Source organism: Vidua chalybeata, chromosome 1 (genome assembly GCF_026979565.1).
Source record: "Vidua chalybeata isolate OUT-0048 chromosome 1, bVidCha1 merged haplotype, whole genome shotgun sequence".
In the NCBI taxonomy this organism is placed as follows: domain Eukaryota; kingdom Metazoa; phylum Chordata; class Aves; order Passeriformes; family Viduidae; genus Vidua; species Vidua chalybeata.
The window spans coordinates 144,450,076-144,472,509 of NC_071530.1; the positions used below are offsets into that span (position 1 = coordinate 144,450,076).

At 40.5% G+C, this 22,434-nt stretch overlaps 1 long non-coding RNA gene across 1 annotated transcript in view; it reads right to left on the bottom strand.

The window, feature by feature from the left end:
• Window positions 1-244: 244 nt before the first annotated feature.
• Window positions 245-22,434, bottom strand: part of LOC128792908 (uncharacterized) — an 88,308-nt gene continuing 66,118 nt past the window's right edge. Inside the window, exon 2 of the long non-coding RNA XR_008432591.1 lies at window positions 245-661. This is a non-coding gene — a long non-coding RNA (uncharacterized LOC128792908). The remainder of the gene's footprint in view (window positions 662-22,434) is intronic.

Sequence of the window (22,434 nt, forward strand, 5' to 3'; positions counted from 1 at the left end):
GAGGGTCCGAGCTGCTGGCTCTTGTCTCACTCACGCACCACTCGCACGCCTCCTACACCTGCCACCAGAGTTTCTCACCCTCCTGGCGCTCTTCGACGTCGCTCATCCCAGGCTCGTCCTTCAGTCCTAATAGCCAGCTATCCTGGAGACCCAAGAGGGCAAGCGGCCATCCCGTCTCTGGTCCTCTTCAGGCATGGCTATGCCGGACAAGCCCCCCGCTGAAATGAATGGCAAGGAAACTTACTCCTTTGTAATGCCTTTATTATGAAATCAGCTCTGGGTGGTGTCCCGAGGGGTCACGTGCACCACCACTGCTCCCTTCGGCAACGTGGAGGAGGAGGAGGATGTCAGCTTTGCTGTATAGCAAAGCTGAGGCTTCCATCCTCACTGGAGTGCCTAGGAAGACACCTTTGGGCTCATTGTCTAAGGTCCTCACTTTGGTCCAGTTCTTGTTAGGTTGTGGTGACAGTTTAGAATTATGCTGATCTGATGGAATAGAAGGACAGTTCTCAGGCAGGACAGGTCACTTGGTCTCTTGAACTGGAGGTTGGCTCATTGTCCTAGGTTGTTATTCTGTTGGATGGGAATCAACGTCTTTTGATTTACATATACGCTTGTGATGTTATCCTGGTGCCATTTTGGGAAGCAGCGGAGGTGATTCCTGACAGAAAAAATGGTACAGGGAGAGTGACTAATAATATGCTTAACAATTCACATTTAACAAACATGGTAATTAACAGGTAACAATTAATAAGCATGATAACTAACATTTAACAATTTACTTATGAACTTGTTTATAGCACCATCTCAAGTGCTGTGCCCAGTTTTGGGCCCTCCATGATAAGAGAGACATCGAGGGGCTGGGCTGGAGTGTGCCCAAGGCAATGGAGCTGGGGAAGGGTCTGGAGCACAAGTCTGATGAGAAACAGCTGAGGGAGCTGGGGTTGTTCAGCCTGGAGAGAAGAAGAATCAGGGGAGACCTCATCACTCTCTACAACTCCCTGACAGGAGGCTGTAGCCAGATGGGGGTCAGTCTCTTCTCCCAGGTAACAAGAGACAGGACAAGAGAAAATGGCTTCAGATCGCACTAGGGAAAGTTTAGATTGGATATTAGGAAAAACTTCTTCATGGAAAGGGTTCTCAAGCATTGAAACTGGCTGTTGAGAAAAGGGGTGAAGTCACTGTCCCTGGAGATGTTCAAGAAACAACTACACATGGCACTGAGTGTCATGGTCTATCTGTGAAGGTGGTGTTCAGTCAAGGGAATTGCTTGATGATCTCAGAGATCTTTTCCAACGTATTTGATTCTGTGATTCTGTAAATCAGAAAATTTTTTAAAGAAAGTGAAAGTGCTTGGTAGCATGGTATCTCCATGCAAACATTCCAAAAGACTTTTTTTGTTTGCTTTGCACACAATTTTTATGCAGTTAAGAAATGAACATCAGTTTGGTAAAGGTCAGTTTAATTTTCAGATTGCTGCTCTGTAAATGAGATAAAAATACTTCTAAGGCTCAACAAGTACAAAGGATTTTACAGTCTCCTGAGGAAGTGTCAACAAATATGCAATGCTATTATAATTGCAATGCAGAAGATATTCTGAGTTGGAAGGGACCCACGAGATGATCAAGTCCAACTCCTGGCCCTGTACAAGAATCTCACCATGGGCCTGAGAGCAGTCCAAACACTTCTTGAACTCTGTCACACTTGGTGCTGTGACCACTGCCCTGGGGAGCTTGTTCCAGTGCCCAACCACTCTCTGGGGGAAGAATCTTTTCCTAATATCCAACATAAATCTCCCCTGACACAGCTTCAGGCCATTCCCTCGAGTCCTTTCACTGGTCAGGAGAAAGATCAATGCCTGTCCCTCCACTTCCCATGAGGATGTTGAGGACCTTACTGAGGTGTCTCCTCACTTTTCCTCTTCTCCAGGCTGGACAGACCAAATGACTTCAGCTGCTCCTCCTCTTGGAGGGGCTTCCCCTCCAAGCCCCTTATCTTCGGGTTCTCTCTAATAGCTTACATTAATATCAACTTATTTTATTGTAGCTCCCTGAACTGCACATAGCACTTAAGTTGAGCCAAGTGCCTCAGGTGAAACCTGTCCCTAATTGATAATCACAGGTTTCTAGAGCAGCCTGAATTCTTTCATAACATCTTTGAGGTAAAGACAGAAAATTGAAGTACTGCTCTACGTGACCCCACCAACCTTCCCAATGATAATTTCTACATTTACTGCTCGCAAAGGAGAATAGCACAGAGGAGTCCTGAGAAGACCAGGCTCATTAATAGTTAGGTAAAGTTACAGACTACACCAGTCAGTGAATTCTACTTGATGACGTCTGAAATACTTGGAAATTGAGATTTTGTTGATCAATGTTTACTGATGTTGATTTTTTGAAACACAAAACTTTCAGGACCCCTCATTTAAATTTGAAATCTTGTATTAATACTAACTTTTTTTAATCCCTTTCTGCATCTACTCTGTAGCATTGTGGCACTACCAAGGCCCTTGGAGCATCCAGCACTCACAAGCTGGAAGTGCACTGCTGCTCAAGAAAGCTGACAAAGCAGGTAGGATGGGCCTTTACATGATCTCCAGCAAACTGAGTTTATTGGTACATAGGATCACAGTGCAAAGTTGAAGAGGGTCCAGGGACAAAGGTGTATGCTGAGGGCATTGGGTTTTATATGGGAAGGTGAGGGTGGAGTTGAGGGTCAGGATCCAATGGATATGGGGAAAAATGGTGCAAAGGAGGAGTCAAGAGTTGGGTCAGCCAATAGGGAAACAGGGGTGGAGTAATGCAGTAAACAAGGGCCAATGAGAGGACAGATAACAGACAAGATTCTCGGGAATATCCAAACAGGTGGAATAGGGGTTGAACTGGGGTAATTAGGCCAACAGGCCAATGGGGCAACATAACTACATATATCAGCATGTGCCTGAAAAGATCTGTGGGAGAAGCAAGCTCTTAAAGTCTGTTCTTCCATGGATGGGGAATTGAGACTCTGGTGGTAGGCCCCTGGGCCTCCATACTACTCTGGGGGGGAATTTTTTTAGAAAGATGCATTCAGTAACATGTTAAAACTGAGTGGAAATTATGTTAAGGAATCCAAGTGAAATAAAATGAAATCTGACTACCAGGGAACTCTCCCTGTCAATGAAGGTGAACAGGGAGCTGTGAATAAACAGCAGGGCAATAGTGGAAGTTTCATTACAAAACCTGGTGAGAAGAGGAATAAATGAAACAATGAAACTGTGGAAAACCACCTCATATGATAAGAGGGCTCTTAGCTCTTTTCTTTTTAGATAGGCCAAACCCTGGTTTCTTTTAAAGTAAATGCCATGCTGTTGTCCATGGGAATCTTGCTTGTGTAATGATATCTGGGTTTTACTTTACGATTTTACAGACCCAGTTCAGCATGGGCATAAATGACCATAATTACTGGTGACATCAGTACAGTAAGACCTAACACAGTGCACGACTTAATTGGATGATGAGACTTGCATTTCCCATGTATGCAAGCACTGCTCAGTGGCACACAAGTGTGCTTAGAATACTATCAAGCATTAACCTTCAATTTGTGTTTCTAGTGCCTACATTGTTGGAATAAATGCTTGTACATTCACAACTAAAATTAGAGCCAGCTCAGATACTGATTTTTTATTATTGATTTGTTTTCACATTTTTAGAAAAACAAGAAGAATATTTGTCTATTAGGAGTTCTATACTATAGATAGAACAAGCAGTTGTTCTCTTTACGAATATATTACTATATCGATGAGTATCTTAAAACCTCTTAGTCCTTCTCAGTTCTGCCTTGGATATCTCTCATGTCTTGAATTACCTCAAATCCCAGTAGGAACCATAGAAAGAAACACAAGAAATTTGCATTGCTCAGCCTTGAAATGTGCAGCTTAACTGCATAAATAGAAATATTTGCAAGTCATAGTTGCCAGCTTTACTGGAAGGCACAGCTGTCTGCTTAACCCATCATAGCAAGATTCTGCCTGTATAAAAAAAGTCAAGGGTAAAAATAACTATGTGTCTTCTAGCAAAAAAACCCACTGTGGCAGAAAGACCATAGTGCAGTCAAAGAGATGGATAATTGCTCAGGTCACTGCTTTTTTGCTCATTATAAATCAAAGCCAAAAGGAAGCCCTGTTTGGCCATTCAGTGCAGTCCATTGCCGTGCTTATTCACCTTTGTGTCACCTTTGTGTCACCTCTATTCCTCTGCATACAATTCCAGTTATAACCCAGCACAGTCCCGGAAGTCCAAGGGCAGCAGCAGAAGAGCTCAGCTCCCAGCTGGATAAAATCCTAAACATCCTTTTGCAGCTCTTGCTCTGCCTGGCAGCCCTTGTGAAGGCTGACTGACCGTGTTGTGAACTCTTGTGAGCTGCTGTTTCACAACTCAGACAAAGCTGTGTGCTCTGCTGCTGTGAAATTACATATTGTCACAAAAATTGGCACACAGAGAAGGGCTGAGGTTTGCAAAGAGAGGAAGATCAGCTGGAAGGAAAGATAAATGTAGATTGAGCTCTGATTAGCCTGAAAATTCTCTCAGCTTTTAATAGGACCTCCCTGGGAAGGGAGAACACTACCAGTGATTCCCTCCACATACCTTTCCAACATTACATGAAGAATAAGATCGGGCAGCTCCTGAAAATTGTGTTCCTTAGAGTCAGTTACTGCTGAAAGATGGCATTTTCTGTCCACAACATTTTAGTGTCACTTGCTAATCACCACTCTGGGTGCTTCTTGACATCTCTGAGAAATGTGCATATATTAAAGTGTGACCCCTGTTGAGCCAAATCAGGAGGGCAAATGCAGATATTCTCTTCCAGGTCCCTGGGCTCCTCAGCTGGGGTTGTTTCACCTGTGCCCTGAGTTTGATGCAGATCACGTTTACAGCAGAGCCACTCTGACATGAGCTTGCTGCAAGCTGCTGGTGGGAGTCGTAGCCTGGAGAACCAGCAGAGTCATAACATAAGGAAATGAAGAGAAGATTGTGAGTATTTAAAACCTCACAAAGTTAATTGATTTGATCACATAAAATTTTGGTGCAGAGCTAGATGGGATCCAGACCTGCTCCATCCCACTTCACTGTCTCCCAGTTCTTTGCTCTGCTGAATCCAGTGAGGCAGAATAATCTTTTTCTGATTTCTGGGGCTGTCAGTGCTGGATGGTAACAGTAATAGCAAGAGTCAAAATGTCATGCTTTGAGGGATCTACTTTATTTTTCCATGCAAGATCTGATCTATGAACTAGGGATATAAAATTCTAAGCTTGCTAATTGCAAAGTCATTGTCCTTTGCTGCAGATGTCTACACCATGGTATGACTGCTAAGCATAGATAGGAGAGAAATAATGGATCTGTGTCTTAATAATCGAGTCATCCTAAAACTTACAAGCTCAGATTTTATTTCCAGTTTAAATAAACACTATGAATATTTTTGCATCTCAGTAGTGCCCAGAATTGACCAGGTACCCTCATGGGTCCTAGGAAACAGCCCTGTCTTGTGCTGTTGGCAGACTTTTACAGACATGCAGGTACTTTTGAATACACTGGTGATTAAGCTTTTGAGAGAGGGGTTCATGGGTCCTGGGTGAGAACTGCCAGTTCTTCTTCTGCTATTTAGAACAGTTAGGAACCTAAACTAAGTCATGTAACCTGAGGCAAAAGCAAACACATGGCAATGTCAAAACAGAGACATGAATGGAGGAACATGGTATTTGTTATAATTCTTTTTATTGCTAGGTGTGTTTCTGATCCTGTCTTTAGTATTTCATAGGGACACATTCATGCGCCCATAAATTAAATTATGACAGTGCTGTTAAAACAGTTTCTTTCCTTCTTATAGCAGTTGTGTTTGTCATAAATATTCTTCCTCCTTAAGGATGACAGTTAAGTGTTTTGCTATCCATATCCTGGTGTTTTCTTAATTAGACAAACAAACCTTCTGTGGAACGTTTAATTAAGTTTTATTTTCTGTTGTTCCTTTTTGTGAAGCCAAATATTCCTTCAAAATCAAATTGCTGCTTGACCAAAAAGTTCCAGCATCTCTCTAATGCCTTTCAGACTTTTGAGAGACTAATTCTCAGATGATTTCTCTGTAGCAGACCTGCTTTCAGCTCCTGCTTGCAGTTGATATCATTGTAGTGTAAACTGAGCAATGACTGTAATCAAAACTTCAGTGTTTTCCCCAGAACACAGCAGGTTGCTATGTGGGTGGCAGCAGGGCAAGAAGAGTCTGCAGGAATGTTTTTTTTGGGGGGGGGACTTATTGTTGTCAGCAAAGATTTAGCCTGGGGGCTGTATTGACAGAAAAAAGAAGCTGAACAAAATAAATTGAAGAATGAACTGTATTTTCACAAGCTGCTCTCTGTTGGTCACAGAGAATTTCATGTTAAAATTCTGCTGTTATCAGATCACTGAGCTCAACAGCTCCTTTCTGCAGAAGGTCTTCTTTCAATTACAAATATATTTCCCCTTACAGTAGTAAAGTTGAATTTAATGCCTTCACTGCTTTTGATGTCATTTTAACTCCCACAGACCTGAATTAATGTATTATTTTTATAACTCAGAATTGAGCCAATTATAATTCACAAGTCACAGAAGTAACAATATTTTGAACAGACTAAGATTCACTGACAAAATAATACCCAGATACTTCATTTATTTAATGGCATGTGCAACTCTGTGAGGCTGTTTCTTTACCACCAGCCTGATAGAGTTCTCCCTGATAGTTCTAATCTGATTTTTTTTAAATATATGCAGTACAGCCTGCTACCTTTTAAGTGTTCCATGGCACTGAAAGAAATCTCCCAATTCCTACATAATGCTGAGAATGTGTCCCAGATTTATGACTAATGACTTGAGTGTTTACTTTGCTCTGTACCGAGGATAAAGTTTTCACTCTCTGTTTCCAGTCAGTGAGAGCAATGCCCACATTGCCTGTCAAGCATGAAGTCCAAGGGAATTCAATGGCCAGGTTGCACCTCTTAAGCTCTGTCTTTCATGGATCCACTTCCAGCCATGCCTTGGCACAGGCATATATATGCACTCAGAGTGCTTTGTGCTGCAGGAGAGTGACTTTGCTGCATAGGTACCCTGATTATACCAGTAAATTAGATAGAGCTGGGGAATGTTCTTGGTCATGGAGATGTGACAGATTGTACTGTGAGACTCTTTGAACGGTCCCTGCTGCAATTTCAGCCTGTTATTAGCAGTCCTCCAAAATCTCCAAAGCACTGCCTGTACATTAAAGCAGTCTAGGGGCCGTTCCTAGGTCATGATGTGTACGCAGCCGCTCTGCATTGGAGGATGAGAGGGTTTATTAAAAACATGCCAGTTGGCTTCAGTGCCTAGAAATATTCCTAGGCCCATTCCTCTCTAAGTGTGAACATTGCCATGGGGTCCCCTCAGCACTCACAGATTAACTACAAAGGACATGACTACAGCTCAGGACTTTCTGTGCCTCATTCAAATTGGCCACCTCACCCAGGGCTCAGAGGAATCAGGCTTTCTGTGTTCACTGTTCCGCTGGGGACTGTCCTGCCCAACACCAAGATCCCTATCAGACTTTGCAAAGCCTCCTTACAGTTGTGAAAATCCTCCAAAAATGATTGGTCACAGATACCAATGCAAACAGGACCAGTAAGCACCCTGAACTATTGATATTCAACAATGGTCAACATGTCACATATAGATAAGGTGGACTTACAGCTTCCTCTGCCAGCACCTGAGCATTAAGGTGGCTGAAGTCCAAAGTGAAGCCAAAGCCAGAAGCCTTGGTGGTGGTCAGTGGTCTCAATGTGAGTTAGCCACTGTAAGGTAAATATCTGATGACAACTGGAAAAGCAAATATCTGTGTTGTCACAGGGTCTGCAACGTTCAACAAATTGTAGTGCTTCACATGAGAGAAACAACTTTAAGGAATCCATAAGCAGAAACTTCTGATTCATACTGGCAATTAAATCTAATTTGTGAATCTCTGCTATTATCAATTACTTTTGCATGCCAGTAGACTTCTCAGTTAAGGAGAACATCCTTTCTTTTTCCTTTACTTATTTTCTCCCTAATTATTTCTAAGGAAAGAAACTGCAACACATATAAAAATGAAGTTAAAGCAGCCATGCAGATAGCCAGGCCAGGCCTGAGGTTAATCCTGCAAGGTAGAAGTGTGGGAAATTGTTCATTTCTGCAAGCAATGGAAGAGGAGAAACAGGTGGCCTAAGCCAAAGTGGAGTAAAGCCAATAAAACAATAATGGAGAAGCTAGGAGGCAAAAGGTATTAAATTAGTATTAGGAATTTTAGTGAGTGAAAAATACTAAAAGCTATTAAACTGAGTCTACTGGCTTACCAGCAGTGACTCATGAAGGCCAAAATTGTCATAGGAGTGTTAAATCAGGAAAGGCATGCCCCATAGGAAAGAGGAACACAGCAGTGAGCTATTTACCTGGGAGAGGAAAAGCTGGGAAATGTGGAATATAAGGTGGAGAAAGTGATGAGGTCATGGGTACTTGGGAAGACCATGCTGAGCAGTGTGGCATCTGATCCCTGCACTGGGAAGGGAAATAGAGCTCTGATCTGCCATTTCATGTGTGTCTGCCTTGTTTCCTCAGCCAGGGGCACCTGGGGTGCCTTCCTGGCACAGACTGAGGGACACCATGGAGAGAAGATGGAGTGTGGACCAAATATCCCAACCTTCAGTCTCTGAACAATGTGCTGGGTACAAGGACTGCCACACTGTTACTCAGAAATTCTGGTCAGAACTTGATGCAATCGGCCAAAATAAACTGTGGTGCCATTTAATTAATATTTCTGGGGACAAAGTTTGCCTTGTTTTTGCACACTGGGTCTTTCAAAACAGTTTTGATTTCCAGTGGGAACAAAAAGGCAGGAAAAGAAAAGTAAATTGTCCACCTAAGCCAAAAAAAAAAAAAAAAAAAAAAAAAAGGCATGGGAAAATCAAAATGATACATTCTCCCTTCTGTTAAATAAGACTGTAGTTGCAGAGTATACACACACTCCTTGATGCATCAAGAGCTGTTCAAGAATAGAAAGTACAAAGTGCACTGAAGTGAAATCTCAATTTGAGTTGTTTTTCTGCTGCAGGCAATGAGATTGGAGCTGTGCCATATAATTCAGTGCACAAATACTAAACCTGAGGTATTATCTCATATAAAGAGAAGATGGAAAAGACTCAGGCTCTGTAGATCTGCTTCAGAACACCTCAAACCAAACACAGCACCATGGAGCAATCTCATCCAAGACTCAAACACGTGCTGAGGAAATCTCCTATAGATTCACTAATGGATCTGTCATCTCCCTGTGGATGTGCCTGGCACCCTTGGGTATTCCAGCTGCCAGCAGACACTTGCCAGTCTGCACCAAAAATCTACCAGAAGGTGACCTCAACATATTCCTGGGCTCCACCAGCTTTAGGGTCTGGATCTCCATGGGAGCCTGAACTCTAGACCAGGGACAGGCACATACTGGGTTTTTTTATTTTTTTTTTCCTTTCAAGCAATGAACACTGAGTGACTTCAAAACCACTGCCAGGTAGCCAAGACATCCACATGGGAATTAGAACTTAATTACAATCTAAAGGCTGTTGGTGACTCATGCTTTCTTGGAGCTGGGACAGCCCACAGAATCCCAAAGGACACAAGAAGTTCATATTTAGGCAACTCAGTTGAATGTCCTTATGATCACCTACAATGAGATGTTTGAGTTGGAACAAGAGAAGACCAATGTGTTCCCAGCTGCATTACAGGTCTGTTAGACTTCAGACAAGCAGTTTTAGTTTCTCATTTTTCATTTTGCAGTTTATAGGGAGTACTAAAAACTTCTTAAATTTAGCTGAAGAAGATGAGACAGAAGTTAAATCATTAATGTAAGTGAAATGAAAGTTTTATGACATTTCTGTATATTACATCAACAAGGAGGTAACTGTTAGTCTTGAAGCCTTAAACATATTGAGCTCTTTTATGTCCTGTTTGGAGACTAGCAACAATTCTCACAATTGTCCTCCACTATTTTCCTGGCTTGTAGCAATTATATGTTCTAGATATACTCTGGAAAAAAGAAATTTAAAGTAAAAAGAAAAATAAATGAATGGTGACAACCTCTCTTTTATCTTCTGGACAAGTTTAGGGTGGTTTTTTTTTGGTTTTTTTGTTTGTTTGTTTGGTTTTTTTTGGTTTTTTTGTTTTTTTTTTTGTCTTTTATTTGCAGTGTTACTTACACTTTTTTCCATTATTGATCCATATTGACCCATTCTGTTAGGTGGTTTAGTGTTGTATAAACACTTCCAAAAACTCTCCATGTTTCTTGTTACTGCCTCTGTGATTTAGAGGTCAAAACAGAGGTGAAGGTACTTGTAAAAAACATTTTTACCAACTTTCAGAATGCCTGGGTTTTTTTGACTTTGGATAGGCTATGAGTATCAGAGACTTAATATTAGCATTTTTTAGGAAATATGCATTATATATTTCTGATCCGGTGAGTAAGGCAAAAAAGATCACCAAGAACTGCATCTGTTCTCTGTGCATTGGGTACTGTTAGGACTTAAAAAGCAAAGTGTGTGCAAGGGACAGATCATATATTTACAGGATCGTTATTAGGGAAAAATTATTTATTGTGAGAGTGGTGAGACACTGGCAGAGGTTGCCCAGAGGGGCTGTGGATGCCCCATCCCTTGCAGTGTTCAAGATCAGGCTGGATGGGGCATTGAGCAGCCTGGTCTCATGGGTATCCCTCCCCATGGCAGGGGGGTTGGAGCAAGATGATTCTTCAGTTCCCTTCCACCCCAAACCTTTCTATGTTTTTATGATTATGAAGTTTTGTGTCTATTTCTAAGGTACCCAGCACAAGAAAAATGTGTAGTCTTGCCATGGGCAACATCAACCTGTCTCACTGAAATAATTAATCTGTATGTATGATAAAGATTAGAAATTCAGTTTCAAGGCCACACTGTATCTGATTCCAATGATCAGCTATGGTTTAGAAACAATCTACCTTCTGTAACAATTCAAATTCTTCTGGACCCATCAGCTGGCAAAAATTCTACCCTCAAAACAGCATCCCCAGAACACAAGTTGGCATTACAGATCAGGCATTTTCTCCCATCATCTTCATGATCATGTGTAGAAACAAATTAAATATGAAGTGCATGTTTTAAACTGTCATCACCACAACAAAGGAAAAAATACCTTGGATCTACCAGTATTAAGAATAAAATGGAAGTCAAGCACTGAGATGTGAAGATAAATAGCAATGATGTAGTGGACTAAAGCAGATAAAATATATTTATAAATGCTGAGAAGCTTGAGGTTACTTGTTAAGCATTAATATATGGTAAAGACATACATAGAATTTGGTACCAAGCTAAGTGGAATGATTTCTAGGAGGTCTGAATGAATGGTTGAAAACTATATCCAATTAAGGGGTCCTGATCTGTCTGCAAGAACAAAGTGTTTACTGAGGAGATTGAAGAGTTCAATGGATGGGACATCCAAAACAAAATGAGAAAAATATAATGGCATCCTAATAAGAAATGTACCGTACATTTCATTGACACTAATTAATGAAGAATTTTAATAGGAATTTCAGAATGTGACAGCAGAGGAGTGCAGCCACTCTGTCAGAAAGGAGTATCCTCAGTGTTCACATGAGTGTGGCACAGTTTATGTGTGTATGTTTGTGAGCACACACACCTCTGACTAAGGCTGTGCCTGGTGAAATGCTAAATCCTCTGCTCCCTCACTCGAGGCAGCCTAAAGCCAGTGCCCCTCAGGACCCAGTGCAATGTGAATCCTTGCTCTAAATCACTGCATCTGCAGAGGGGCAGGTGCAGTTGGACAGAAATTTGTTACAGCTCAAGACAAAGGCAGGTATTGGGATTGTCTTCAAGGTGGTTGCTAATAAAAGATATCCCAGAAGACTAAGGCATATACAAGCAGTGCAGGAAACACTGGCTCACGTCTAAGAGCAAATCAGGGTAGTAGTGGTATAGACAAAGCAGCAGGTCCTGTCCTCCAGCAGGACAAATTACTTTAGACACAGAGACTGGCTGCTTAGTTTCTAGAGCTTCCTGGCCTAAAGGTGTTGCTGGCATCTCCACATCATTTTCCTTGCACGAAGACATTGCCTCTAATGACTCCGCTCAAGGTAAACAAGCTCAACCAAGGCTGTTCACCTTAGGATACAACAGGAACTCTCATTAAAATTTACAACCTGTGCAATGAATGGATCAAACCAGTATCTGTCTGTATTTGTGGTGCTGCTCTAGCACATCAGCCAGGATGGCTTGAGCTCCATTTCCCCAGCAGCAGCTCAGGCACTCGGGCAGCAGCACCCCAGGACATTTGTGCTGTGCCAGATGTGACTGGCACAACAACAGCTCCATGAGCTAACCTCAGCCTTAAGAACTGACAGCAGAGAACTTCAGGCTCTGTGGAGCCCCAGGCAGTGAGGGGCTACAGCATTTACCCATCTGTTGGGTGTATTTTCAGTTCATAAGGAAATCCAAGCTGTTGTACTCTCCCACTAGAACCTGATGTAACTGGACAAGGACTTCTGTCTATACATGCTCCCAAGAGTCATGACTTGCAGGACTTGTATCAAAACCTGAAATACACTCCAAGCTAAAGCTATTACAATCCATCTAGGAACGAGAACCCTTCAAAAGAAATCTGAAACAAGTTGCTAATTCTCCTGGAAATTAATAAACTATTATCTTCTCCTCTACTGAGGCAGACTTGGTTTCCTGAAGAAAATCATCCTCCATCTGTCTTTGATTATTAGCTCATATAATGGATCTGACAGCAGATGGAATTTGTGCCTAGAAGTGGTGCCGACCCTTTCCTGAGAAAAGAATAAATCTTTCATTTACCAAGCAGACTCTATATAAGTAGAATGGCAGTCAGCAAAAAGGAGGTGGTCTCCTTGGAAGATAAATAGCTGGTTGTGTTCCTGACAGCAGGAGTACAGTTCAAGGAAAAGTACTTCATTTATTACATTTATAACAAAGGGGAAATGTTACTGAGGAAAGCTGTTTTCTGAAGTGATGTCTATCAGCCTTAGCCTAATCCATGTGGAAAAAAAGATTCTAAAATGGACAATGGCCCAGATGTTCTCTGGTATTGTAAAACTGGGCCAGACACAGAACAAGCAGGACCTGTTCCACTTCCTGTTATGCTGTGCACCTATTTGTAATGATTTCCATGGGCTTACTCTGAATTTTCACCAGTTCTGATGGTCATCATCCTGCAGCACAAGAGCTGACAGCAGCTCAGTACTAAATACTAAAAAGCCCAGATATTAAACAACTCTGCTTTGGCTTTTCTGTACTTTCTCTGCTTTGTCTAAGGTTTTACAGACCAACACAAACTGTTTCAACACATGGATGTTTTCAATCTCTGAGACACAGAGACAGTGATCAAGCAAAAATAAGCTTAAGCCAGCTGGGGTCATACTAACAGCACTCTTAGTTGCAAGAGGGTTTAGACAATCTCAAAGTCTTGTTTGGTAACATTCAAATTTATCAAGCAGAAGTATAATAGAATAAAGAATAATATTGCATTTAAATCAATCTATTGATAATCACTCCCCTGTGCTTTGATTTATAAGAAAAACAAATGAGATTTTGCTGTTCTGAAGTATAATTATAATTTCTCATGTCTCGGATTACTGGTTAATTATACAGATACCGTTACTTTTGGCTAGTACAGACTTTCCTTTGTCTTTTTTTTTTTTTTTTTTTTCTTTTCTTTTGTCTGTGTTCCTGTAACACAACCTGAAGATAGATTAGCCCTGAGCTTCACTTTGTGGAAATCAATGGAATGAGAGGAAGAATAATTATCTCTCTTTCTGTATGGATACACATATACAAGAGCTGTGTGGTTCAGCTGACAGCGTGGAGGAAAGGGATCCCATCCAGAGGAATTTTGACACACGTAAGAGGTGGGATCATGTGAACGTCAGGAAGTTCAACAAGGCCAAATGCAAGGTCCTGCACTTGTGTCAGGGCAATCCCAAGCACAAATACAGAAGATTGAGAGCAGCACTAAGGAGAAGGACATGGAGATATTAGTGGATGAAAAATGCAAAATGATCCAGCAATGTGCTTTTGCGGCCTAGAAGGCCAAGTGTGTCCTGGGCTGCAGCAAATGCAACATGGGCAGCAGGTCAAGAGAGATGATTCTCCCCCTCTGATTTTGTGACACCCCTCATAGAGTGCTGTGTCCATCTCTGGGCCCTCAATATAAGAAGGACCTGGACCTGTTGGGGCACCTTTCCTGTAAAGACAGACTGAGAAAGCTGGGGATGTTCAGCCTGGAGAAGTCTCCAGGGAGAACTTACAGTACTTCAGGGTTACAGAAACCTAAAAGGGCTACAGGAAAGCTGGAGAGAGACTTTGGACAAGTGCATGCAGTGATACAAAAGGGTAAATGGCTTTTAACTAAAAGACAGCAGCTTTAGAATAGATGTTAGGAAGAAATTCTTTGCTGTGACAGCGGCAAGGCACTGGGACAGGTTGCCCAGAGAAGCTGTGAATGCCCTGTCCCTTCGAAGTGTTCAAGTCCAGGATGGGGCTCTGAGCAACCTGGTCTAATGGAAGGTGCCCCTGCCCCTGGCAGAGGGTTGGAACAAGATGATCTTAAGTGCCTTTTGACCCAAACCCTTCTATGATTCTGTGATATATTGTTCAATATTCCGATTTGGTGTTAGCAATTATGATCCCACCTAGCTTTATTTCATCATCTTTTTTAATCTAGACTTTTAACTAAAAATCCAGTGGTTTCACTTGGAGCATTTCAGTGCTCATGTAAAGAGTAAGGGTAATTCTAGAAATGACATAACTCTTTTCATATTATGCACAGTGAACTGAAACTTAATGTCATTGCAAACTGTTAATAAATTCAGCCCGTTTCTGAGAATCCCCTTGAACTGCATTTGCTTTCCCAAGACATGCAGACTAATAATTGAAATATTAAATAGTATAACATTTTTATTTAGCAAACTCAGATTCTGATAAAAGGACAAAAAATACAGAGTAGTCCCATATCTGGTACAACTCCTCCTCTGAGTTCTTGAGAACTGCTCTGGTCATAACTTTTTTTTTTTTTTTTTTTTTTCCTTTAATCAGAGAAAATTATACTCTGAGTTTCACCATTCCCAATGCCATTTATCAATGAGCTGATTGTCAGAATATTCAGGGTTGACTTTTTGGTGAGGTAAAAGGGGTACATAGATATAAACATCTTGCTATAGTCCAAAGAGGAAAGACATAGGTTGGAGCTATATGAAATTAACTATGCCAAAAAACAGAGCAAAGCATGGTGAGAAGTTAAGAACTGTGTTTTTTTTCCATCTCTGTTTAATTTAGAATTTCTTAGCATATAATGCTTTATGACAGCCTAGAAGGAGAAACTAAAACTGGCCTGATTCCACCCTTGTGATGTATGTGAAACCCAGATAAGTTCACAGTGTGTTGACTATAGAAGTGTTACCAAAGAAATTATCACAACTATTCCTCAAGCAAGGAGGAGGAGAGGAGCAGAACTGCTACTTGCCCTGAGGCATCCTCCAGTGTGGTAACATAAACAGTTAAACTAGTTAACACTCCCTTGTGGTTTCCATTTTATACATCCATTATTCTGTGACTGCCAACTACTTCTGTAAATAACTGAGGTTTCATTCATCCCTAAATAGCCTGAACTAAATGGCCATAACCTCATATCCATCTTCTGTAAATGGGTAGCTGGAAAGTAGTGAGAGATTGTCTCCAGAATCATTAGTGTAGGCACAACTTGTTTGGGGAACTTAATAAAACTTAATAAAGTTTTCCTATTGCAGTTCTGTCCATTCCAAAGGTCTCTTTTTTTGGCAGTCAGGAGTGCTGCAATTTGTACAGCAAGAGGTGGATGGATGAGTGCTGCTGACTAGAGATTTCCCCTCCTTTCCTCCCCTTGCATGGGGAACTTTTGTGACACTGAATCATTACAGTTGATTCTTCTGTTTTGTGCTATGGAGTTGTATCAAGAATAGCTTATAGTCAGTGTCCTATCTGACAACATTTTCAGGTTTCTTGGTTAGAAAACTAATAGTTAAAAGATGTTTTGAGGTTCAGTTGCACAATATTGCTTTAATATGGGAACGGATATCCATATCATCTTTTTGTCCAACCTCCATTTTTTCAAGGGGTCTTTTTTTTCAGAATTCTTAACATTTCATCTGTTCACATTCTCTTCATCTTCTGGTTTTATTCCTGTTTAAAAAAAGAATAATATTCTATTATGTGCAAATCCTTGCAGGAGTTCAGCCTCGAAACACTTACTTGTGTGAGAACTCTCTTAATGCTGAAGTAACTTCAGTGAACATCCAAAGGTCTGTGGAAAAGGGTGTGGATGGGCACAGGTGGGCAAGGCATCATCTGCTCTCTTGTCACAGGTTAACAGGCATTGAGGATGTCCAGGGGTGGCAAATCCATTCTATCCCTATCTAAGAGAATAGCTGAGAGATCCAGATACTTAGTCAAGTTGCTAAGAAACGTAAGGAATTTTAAAGTATGCAAGGTTACAAGGCTAATCTAAAGTTAGACTAATACTGTGTAGCATCCCCATAGCAACCAGGAGTGAACGGCATGTGAGGTGAAAACAGAGAAAGAGATGGAATAATAATCAGCAATAAAACCTTGGCAGGGCTTAGTGTGATTATGTTATCAATGAGTTAAAGCATGCTGCTGGCCTGCTGAAGTTAGCCTTGTCTGCTGGGGACACAGCTTCTCCTTGCCGGTCCAGAGCAAATGGTGGATGGCATTTCTAAAGTAAGGCTATACTGGCCAGCTCTAAAAGGATTGCTAATGAAAGGGTCAAATGAAAGAGAAGTTGACCTGAACACATGTGATGTAACAAAACACTCTTTATTATTTAATACAAAAAAGAAAATTTCCATATCAGATCAAATAATTGTGTCACTCCTGTCTTTAAATTTCCTGCAGCCGTGATCTGTTTGCTGTATTATTTCCTCTAAAGCACAGCCTGCATAATTTTGCCAGTACTTATACTATCTTAAGTATGCAAACTATAACTGAAGCAGAACCTGGCTATGGAAGTCAGTTTGAAAAATCAACTTTTTCCAGTATTGTCTTACAGCAGTGGGTTTTATCTGTTCACATTCATGCTCCCATGTAACCAAGGGACAAGGCATCTGCCAGAGGAGAGGTCTAAATACCCTGCTGACCAGTGGGTCAGTGACTTCAGGCTTCATGGCCACCACCATGGTCCAGCAGCAGAACTCGCATTTTCTAGCCTCAGCCTTGTTATTCAGCCACTAGTGCACATGAGCCACCACAGTGTTTCAGTGTCTCCTGAAATGCTGAATGTCATGAGCAAAACTCTCTTGAGTGATAAATTTAAAAACTGGCAATGCCCCGCTCCTGAGGTTCACTCACTCAAAAAAGGTCTGATTTTGGGGTCTTTGAACTTAAGTTTATTTGAATGTTTTCATTGCATTGAATGGTAAGTTAAAGCACTTTTGAACAGACTTCTTAATGCTAGATAACTGCCTGACACTTCACCTGAAATCTTCCTGATTCTCTTCATGAGTCCTTGAGAACACAATATTGGTAAATCATTAGAGGATATCACTGTGCACTGCAAAAATACTGAGGTGAATATTTCTCACTCAGCCATCATCAGTCATGTGCTTCTGCACTTTGGTTTCATGCAAACACTAAACTGGGACAGGTTGATCCTCTCAGCTTGACCACCAATGGATAGATGGATGTGCATGAAGTTCATGAATATTCTTCTGATGAAACCAGGTAATGCTCTTTTCTGTTTCACAGCTAAGTGCCATTACAAAGTGGAGATCTGAGCTCCAGGTTGCCTTCTGATTGCTTCTGACACCCCATTGGCACAGGCCCTACATGGCAATGCTTTGTGTTCATCCTACCTGAGCTGTAGCACTTAGCAAGTTGAATCCTCATTTCTGCTGAGATTACACAGGCAAGCAAAACAGGCACTGTGTACTCACCACCTGCTCTGGAATGAATAAAATTGAGTTTGTGAGAGTTATGGGTACTCCTGAGCATCTGAGGCATTAAGACTCCTATTTTCTGCTTGGTAAACAAGGGTCACACACAAATAAGCACAGCAAAAGACCCTTTCCCAAGTTCCTGTTGCTGTATAACATTAGAATATCCTAGAAATTCAGTTCTCTGATTAAATGTGGATTCTTCCAATGCAGGGATCCACACCAAATCACTTTAAACTCTCATTCAAGGTCTTCACAAGGTGGATCATTTGTCTTAAAGCAGATGCATACAGGTAGTCAAAGAAATCACATTCATGATTTCACCAACTCACTGTATCTCCACCAAGTATAATAAGAGGGTCCCAAAAACTTCTGTCACAGAGCTGTAGTATAATTTGTTTCACTGTATTAATTTCAAAGATAATGAGATGCCATTCTAGCTAGAGATGGGGATATAGAGAATGCTCTATTTTCTGTTCTTAAAAACAAAAAGTGTTGCAAACGGCTCCAGATGGGGCTAACCTTGAACATTTTTGGCAACCTGGAACCTAAGCAGGTTTGATAAGGTTTTCCTGCCTTGGTTCATGACATTGTAAGTTTAAAAGAAGAAACAACTGATCTGCTAATAACACAATGAATTACTTGTTTGAGGTTACATAGTAAGACTGAGGCATAGCAGAGATCTGAATTCAGTCTCTGGGAGCCTATAAATGCCGTAGAATCATAGAACCAAATGGTTTGAGTTGGAAGGGACCTTAAAAACCATCTAGTTCCAGCCTCTAGACCAGGTTGCTCAGAACCCCATCCAATCTGGTCTTCAGCACTTCCAGGGATGGGGCAACCACAAATTCTCTGGGCAACCTCCAGTGCCTCACCATCCTCTGAGTAAAAAAAAATGCTTCTTAATATCTAATTTAAATCTCTTCTCTTTTAATTTGAAACCATTACTCTTTGTCTCGTCACTATCTGCCCATGTAAAAAGCCAGTCTTTCTCTTCTTTATAATCCCCCTTTAAGTACTGAAAAGCTACAAAAAGATCTTCCTCTTCTCCAAGCTGAACAACGTCATCTCTCTCAGCCTCTCTTCATAGGAGAGGTGTTCCAGCCTTCTGAGCATCCTCTTGGCCCTCCTCTGATGTCCTCCTCTGTCCCTTTCCTAACTGTGTTTTTTCCTCTTCAATCCAATGACAGTGATAGAACTCCTGTCCATTGGGAAAGCTGTTCTTCGTGACAGGTGAACTTTTCACTGGCTCCGACTGACCTGGAGCTTCATTGAGAGGAGGGAAAAAAACAAATTCTGGAAATATTCAGTTTGACTCAAATCTCAAAGATGTCAGTAAAAGTCTTTCAGCAACTTTCAGTGAGCTATGGATCAAGTCCACAATGTTTAAGCAATAAAACACTGTGACATTCACATTAGATAGTCAATGGTCCATGATGCCACGTGTGGAAATCCTCTTAATGCCATAAAATTAATCTATTCCATGATGGCAGTCAAATATTTGTTATAACTAGAGAATCAAGGACTCAATTTTTAATGCTTCAGTCTTACATGCTTTCTCTGAAATTGTTTATATTTTCTCTGTTTTAATCTACATTTCCTATACCGCCAATTTAATACATTTAATATACTACTAATGCTGAGTAATAGAAATGCTTACAGAAAAAAAAAATCAGCCATGAACTCTTCAATGAGAGGACAAAAACCACTTATTAATTTCTTAGTGAAAATAAAAAGCATTAAAAAATATTCGAATCAGGTTATTCAAAAGGACCTAATTTTAATGTAATTAAGAAATTATGCTATGTTAAGTAAATAACAATTGACTTTGAAAAGTGGCTAATTTAGCTTGCTGATTATAACTTTAAATTAAGAGACGTTTCCATTACAATATTACTGGCTAATTTCATTAATATTTCCAGACTTGAGGGAAAAAAAAAAAAACCAACCTAAAAAACAAACCATCATGGAACTTGATTTGAAGTGTGAGGAAATAATCCAGTGACTCCTGCAAGTTTTCAGACAAAACTTGCTGCTCCAGGTTGGGATCCTCTGGGACGCATACTAAAGGCTAATAAATGAGTGTTTTACTATCCTTTAGGAATCTGCTTTCAATTTTAGTGGAAGACTAGGATGCTATATTTAAAAGTTAGCTTTAAAGTATTTCCAACTTGGAAGCTTCATTGCCTTAAGATTTCATATGTGATGCACAGAGCTGCTTATTAGGTGAACAACCTATTTCAAGCTTTTGAGGACTGTTATCAAAATATTTCCAGCCCTTAATTGGATCCCAACATTTTAATCTTGCAATGATTTTCTAATAAAAAAAAATCATGTCTGCTTTTAATATTTTTTCATTTTTAAAATGTTTCCTTTCAATATATCAATTTGCCCAACATAACCACAACCTGTTATCAGGAGATATGTCATTCCCCTGTGTGACAATGTCCTCTTCTTTTGCCTATGCAAGAGACTTTTTGCAGATTCATTATCTGCCCATCATGCTGTTTCCAGTGCACTTTACAGTATCTGGGATTGAGGGTTATTTTTCTTCCCATTTTTAAAGCATTTTCTTCTAAATTTGGAAGCTGCTGCTGCCACAAGCCATTCTTTCATTCAGCTGCATATCCCAGGTCTGAAATCCGTCCTAGCATCTGCTCCCTGAAACCTGAGCAGATGGAAAAGTCCAGGAGGGACTACTTATGCCAGCACAAGGTAGCTTTGTCTTTCTGTGGTAAATGTTCTCCAAGAGTAAAACTGAACCCCAGACAAACTTGTCAGGAAACTTACAGTAGTTAAGGTCTCTAAGTATATACATTAATATGTATGTCTTTGGGGAGAAAATAAGCAAGTTGATATTAGCTAAACTACAAAGCAACTATGTTTTCAAATGTATTTATGGCCGTATTGAGTAATTTTCCTTTAACTATCATATGATTGTCTATATGATCACCTTAGGTTTGTGGCAGTTGCCCTTAAACAGCTCCTGAACAAGAGAGGAGTAGAAAACCTAAACACATTTTCAGGAAAATCCAATTAAAATATGCAGTCACCCTATAAATATAAGAATAAAAGGACAATTCAGTGCAAACATATGCAAGGACACTGGATACCCTGTAAGATGGAGAGAAGTTAAATTCAATATTTCATCTGTTTCTTTGGTCTGTCTTGCAAAGCAAACTAGTGACCCTGGAAACCCCAGAGAAGGACATACCATCTCTGCACCAGATACTTGGGTGCTGACTTATGTCTTCTATTGCATGGTGTCTTCTGAAGGTCCCTTTGGGACAACCTAACCGCATACCATTTAAAATGTGGTTCTGTGTTTTTTTAATTCATTGAATAGGAATCTGTGGAGCCTGAGACCCAATCAGAACTCCAGTCATTGAGAGGGGCCTGGCTGTTGAGATGAGCAGAATAAGGAACATCAGTTTTGATGAAAACACTGCTTGAGGAAGAGCAGCTTTAGCTACATATTATTACATTTATGCTATTCAAGTTTCTCTGTTTCCTTTGGAAGGAGTGCAGTATTATCCTTCACATGGATGCTAATTCTGAATCCTGGGAGTGAAAGGCTTGTTAAGAAGGATTTGTCTAATTGATGAAGGCATAGTCTTTAAAAAGTCTCTCAAGAGTACTTTTCTTTTAATGGTTATTTTTTTCAATTGTGCACACAGAAAAACAACTTTGATTTCATATCATGCACAATACAACAAAAGAAAATATCAACAAACATCTCCTGTAAGCCACAATACCTTTACTTCTGACTGAGCCATTGACAACACTGTTCAAATCAGGATTTAATTCTCCCCATTATGTACTCCTTGTATTTCTTGATTCCTTATCATCTTGCCTTTACAGTTTTCACTGATTTATTCTGTTCTTGTTTTGTAGTGAAATAAGCACAATGCCAGCCTTTTATTGACTGATAAACCTTCCATCTCTCCTGACTGTCCCTGTGGGTGAGGACATTGCCCATGAGGAGCTCCTGGAGGAGAGCCCTCACCTTACAGTGAGTGACTGCACATGCTGGGTTATCCTTCTAAAGCTTAGGAATCCTGATGTGTGCAGTAGCAATTCCATTTGACATCCTGAATCTGTAATCCATCAATGCTGACAGAGCCTTAAATGGTTTTGTAAAATGAATTTTGAGTACATATTTTGGCTCGCTTAACTTATAAGTCTCTGTGACAGAAGCCACCAGCAATTTTTAAAATAATATGAATTTACTTATTTTGATCAGAAAGAGCCCAATGAGTTAGGATGTTCTGGGAAATAGAAAAGGGAAATGTTGTTTATATTATTAAAGAACTAAAAAATATCCTGGTCCCATTAGCAGGATTTTGCTATTAAAATAATAACTTATTCAGAGACACTTTGCAT